At 42.0% G+C, this 5,319-nt stretch overlaps 1 non-coding gene across 1 annotated transcript; it reads right to left on the minus strand.

The window, feature by feature from the left end:
* Positions 1 to 738: 738 nt before the first annotated feature.
* On the minus strand, positions 739 to 840 carry LOC117081810. The gene has a single exon (XR_004436294.1). It is a non-coding gene; the product is annotated as a U6 spliceosomal RNA (small nuclear RNA).
* Between the last annotated feature and the right edge of the window lie 4,479 nt (positions 841 to 5,319).

The raw sequence follows: 5,319 nt of genomic DNA on the forward strand, positions 1-5,319 counted from the left end.
AGTTTTTGTTATGTCTTTCTTACATATTTTGTCTTCTTTTTTTTTTTTTTTTGAGATGGAGTTTCACTCTTATTGCCCAGGCTCGAGTGCAGTGGTGCAATCTCGGCTCACTGCAACTTCTGCCTCCTGGGTTCAAGCAGTTCTTCTGCTCTCAGCCTCCTGACTAGCTGGGATTACAGGCATGCGCTACCACACCTGGCTAATTTTGTACTTTTAGTAGATGGGTTTCTCCATGTTGGTCGGGCTGGTCTCGAACTCCCGACCTCAGGTGATCCGCCCAGCTCAGCCTCCCAAAGTGCTGGGATTACAGGTTGAGCCACCGCACCCGGCCTTGTCTCATTTTTCCTAAGTACTTCATTTTGATGCTATTGAACATAGTATAGTATTCTTTGTTGCTAGTATGTAGAAATAAAACTGATTTTTGTATATTGAACTTGTATCTTACAAACTTAGTAGCTCTGGTTAACAGCTTTGTGTGTAGATCTCATAGAATTTTCAACATAGACGAATTTATCATCTGTAAATAAATATCGTTTTTTTTCTTCCTTTCCAATCTTGATGCCTCTCTTTTTCTTTCCCTTGCCTGATTCCACTGACCAGAACCTCCAGGACATGGAGCTATGATGAGAGTGGACCATTAAGTATGATGTTAACTGCAGGATTCCTACAGATGCCCCTTAAGAGGTTGAGAGAAGTTATTTTATTCCTAGTTTGCTGAGTGGTTGTTTTGTTTTTTAAAAAAATATGAAACGCTTCACAAAGTGTCATCCTTGCACAGGGGTCATGTTAGTCTTCTCTGTATCATTCTAGTTTTAGCATATGTGCTGCCGAAGCAAACACTTGTTTATTTTTAAGAGAGAAAGTCTCAGGCTAGGCAGAGTGGCTCATGCCTGTAATCCCAGTATTTTAGGGGGCAGTGTTGGGAGGACTGCTTGAGCCCAGGACTTTGAGACCAATATGGGCAATATGGTGAAACCCCATCTCTATGAAAAATTTTAAAAAATTAAGCATGGTGGTGCACACCTGTAGTCCCAGCTACTCAGGAGTCTGAGGTGGGAGGATCACTGAAGGTTGCAGTAAGATGTGATTGCACCACTGTACTATAGCCCAGATGACAGAAAGACCCTGTCTCAAAAAATAATAATACAATTTTTAAAATAGCATCTCACTCTGTTGCCCAGTCTGAAGTGCAGTGACACAATCATAGCTCACTGCAGCTTCCAACTTCTGGGCTTGAGCAATCTTCACGCCTCAGCCTCCTGAGCAGCTGGGACTACAGGTGTGTTGCTACCATGCCTTTTTTTTTTTTTTTTTTTTGAGACAGGGGTGCGGGTAGCTCCCTATGTTGCCCAAGCTGGTCTTGAACTCCTGGCCTCAAGTGATCCTCCCACCTTGGCTTCCCAAAGTGCTGGTATTACAGGTGTGAGCCACCACACCCAGCCACTGAGTGTTTTTATAAGTAATGAATGCTGCCAACTGTCAGTTTTTTGTATGTCTATTGAGATGATATAATTTTTCTTTTTTTGGTTTGTTATCATGGTAAATTAATTTTGTAATCTTAAACCAATCCTGCATCCCTGGAATAATAAAACCTAGTGATGATATGTTATCTTTCAAGTATATTATTGTATTTGATTTGCTAAAAATAAATTAAGGATGTTTGCATCAATGTTCATGAGGGATGTTAGTTGGAAGTTGTGGTTTTTTTCTCCGTTATGTTGTCATCTGGTTTCAGTATCAGGGTAATTATGACCTCAGAGAATGAATTGGAGAGATTTTGTGTAGAAATGGTGTTTTTTTAATTCTTAATATTTGATAGAATTCACTAGTGAAGTCATCTGGGCCTAGTTTTTTTCTGTGGGAAATTTAACTACAAGTTCAATTTATCTAGTTCACACATGGCTACTTAAGCTGTTTTTTCTTGTGTGAGCTTTTGTGTCTTTCAAGGAATTTGTCCACTTCATCTAAGTTGTCAAATGTATCGGTAAATTATTTATGGTTTCCCCTTACCCCTCTTTTAATGTCTGTGGATGCTGTAGTTGATACGCCTGAACTCATGCCTGAAGTTGATCATTTGTGTCTTCTCTCTTCTTTTCCTGATCAGTGTGGCTAGAGATTTAGAAATTTTATTGATCTTAAATAATAATTTTTTTTTTTTTTTCAGACGGAGTTGCGCTCTATAGCTGAGGCTGGAGTGCAGTGGCCCAATCTTGTCTCACTGCAACCTCTCTGCCTTTCGGTTTCAAGCAATTCTCCTGCCTCAGCCTAAGTAGTTGGGATTACAGGTGCCTGCCACTACAGCCGGCTCATTTTTATATTTTTAGTGGAGATGGGATTTCACCATGTTGGTCAGGCTGGTCTCAAACTCCTGACCTCAAGTAGTCCACCTGCCTTGGCCTCCCAAAGTGCTGGAATTATAAGCATGAGCCACCATGCCTGGCCTGATTTTTAATAATAATTTTTAGATTAACCAATTATTTTTTATTAATTTTCTTGATTTAAATAATGATTTTTGATTAATTGATTAGCTTGATTTTCTATTTGTTCTATCAGTTATTGAGGAAGGGTTGTTAAACCTCTAGCTAAAATTGTGGATTAATTTCTTCTGCTAATTCTTTCTCTTCTTTATGTATTTTGAAGTTGTTTTTGGATGCATAAACATTTAGGATTGCTATGTCTCCTCAATGAGTTGACCTGTTATTCATTATAAAATGATCTTTTTGTATCTGGTAATTTTTTTACCCTGAAACTTATTTTGTCTGATATTAACAAAGTCACTTCAGATTTTTTTGGCTCGTGTTAACATAGTATATCTTTTTCATCTTTTTGCTTTTAATCTACTTGTCTTTATATTTGAAGTGGATTTCAGGCCAGGTACAGTGCTGGCTCATGCCTATAATCTCAGCACTTTGGGAGGCTGAGGCAGGAGAGTTGCCTGAGCCTAGGATTTCAAGATGAGTCTGGGCAACATAACAAGACACCATCTTCATCAAAGACAAAAAAAGCAAAGTTGAGGCCAGGTTCAGTGACTGACACCTGTAACCCCAGCAGTTTGGGAGGCCAAGGCAGGCAGATCACTTGAGGTCAGGAGTTCGAGACTAGCCTGATCAACATGGTGGAACCCCGTCCCCGTCTCTACTAAAAATACAAAAATGAGCCAGGCATGGTGGTGCATACCTGTAATCTCAGCTACTCGGGAGGCTGAGGCAGGAGAATTGCTCGAGTCCAGGTGATGGAGGTTGCAGCGAGCCAAGATGGAGTCACTGCACTCCAGCCTGGGCAACAGAGGGAAACTCCATCTTAAAAAAAAAAAAAAAAAAGTGAAGTTGACTTTTTACATAGTATACAGTTTGGCCACTTTTAAAATACAATTTAATAATTTTTGCCTTTTATTGGGAGTGTTCAGACCATTTAAGTTTAATGTGATTATTATACGGTTATGTGTAAGTCTTAACATACTATTTGTGCTGTATTTATCCCATCTCTTCTTTGTTCTGTTTTTACTTTTTCCTGCCTTTTTTGGCATTTTTTCTTGAGTCAGGATTTTGCTCTGTCACCCAGGCTGGAGTGCAGTGACACAATCATGGCTCACTGCAGTCTCAACCTTTCAGGCTCAAGTGATCCTCTCATCTCAGCCTCCGGAGTAGCTGGGACCACAGGCACACACCACCATGTTGTGCTAATTTTCTTATTTTTAGTACAGACAGGGTTTCCCCATGTTGCCCAGGCTGGTCTCAAACTCCTGAGCTCAAGTGATCTGCCTGCCTCGACCTCTGAAAGTGCTGGGATTACAGGCATCAGTCACCTCGCCCAGTGAGCTTTTCTGGCATTATTTCTTAAGATTCTATTTAATCGCTGGGTGCGGTGGCTCAAGCCTATAATCCCAGCACTTTAGGAGGCCGAGACGGGCGGATCACGAGGTCAGGAGATCGAGACCATCCTGGCTAACACAGTGAAAACCCCGTCTCTACTAAAAAAATACAAAAAACTAGCAGGGCGTGGTGGCGGGCACCTGTAGTCCCAGCTACTCGGGAGGCTGAGGCAGGAGAATTGCTCGAGTCCAGGTGATGGAGGTTGCAGCGAGCCAAGATGGAGTCACTGCACTCCAGCCTGGGCAACAGAGGGAAACTCCATCTTAAAAAAAAAAAAAAAAAAGTGAAGTTGACTTTTTACATAGTATACAGTTTGGCCACTTTTAAAATACAATTTAATAATTTTTGCCTTTTAATTGGGAGTGTTCAGACCATTTAAGTTTAATGTGATTATTATACGGTTATGTGTAAGTCTTAACATACTATTTGTGCTGTATTTATCCCATCTCTTCTTTGTTCTGTTTTTACTTTTTCCTGCCTTTTTTGGCATTTTTTCTTGAGTCAGGATTTTGCTCTGTCACCCAGGCTGGAGTGCAGTGACACAATCATGGCTCACTGCAGTCTCAACCTTTCAGGCTCAAGTGATCCTCTCATCTCAGCCTCCGGAGTAGCTGGGACCACAGGCACACACCACCATGTTGTGCTAATTTTCTTATTTTTAGTACAGACAGGGTTTCCCCATGTTGCCCAGGCTGGTCTCAAACTCCTGAGCTCAAGTGATCTGCCTGCCTCGACCTCTGAAAGTGCTGGGATTACAGGCATCAGTCACCTCGCCCAGTGAGCTTTTCTGGCATTATTTCTTAAGATTCTATTTAATCGCTGGGTGCGGTGGCTCAAGCCTATAATCCCAGCACTTTAGGAGGCCGAGACGGGCGGATCACGAGGTCAGGAGATCGAGACCATCCTGGCTAACACAGTGAAAACCCCGTCTCTACTAAAAAAATACAAAAAACTAGCAGGGCGTGGTGGCGGGCACCTGTAGTCCCAGCTACTCGGGAGGCTGAGGCAGGGGAATGGCGTAAACCCGGGAGGCGGAGCTTGCCGTGAGCTGAGATCCGGCCACTGCACTCCAGCCTGGGCGACAGAGTGAGACTCCGTCTCAAAAAAAAAAAAAAAGATTCTATTTAATCTCCTTTGTTGGCTTTTTAGCTGAAACTCTTTGGATTTGTGTTTCAGTGGTTGCTTTATACCACACATCTTTAACTTATCAAAGTCTACCTTTAAGTGCTATCATGCCACTTCATGTATAGTATAAAAAACTTACAACAGGCTGGGTGCAGTGTTTCATGCCTTCCTATAGTTTGGCTCTGTGTCTCCACCCAAATCTCATGTTGAATTGTAATCCCCAGTGTTGAGGGAGGGACCTGGTGGTAGGTGATTGGATCATGGGGGCAGATTTCTGCCTTGCTGTTCTCATGATAGTGGGTTCTCACAAGATCTGGTTGCT

The sequence above is a fragment of the Trachypithecus francoisi genome, unplaced genomic scaffold (assembly GCF_009764315.1).
Source record: "Trachypithecus francoisi isolate TF-2019V2 unplaced genomic scaffold, Tfra_2.0 Lachesis_group8, whole genome shotgun sequence".
NCBI classification, from domain to species: Eukaryota; Metazoa; Chordata; class Mammalia; order Primates; family Cercopithecidae; genus Trachypithecus; species Trachypithecus francoisi.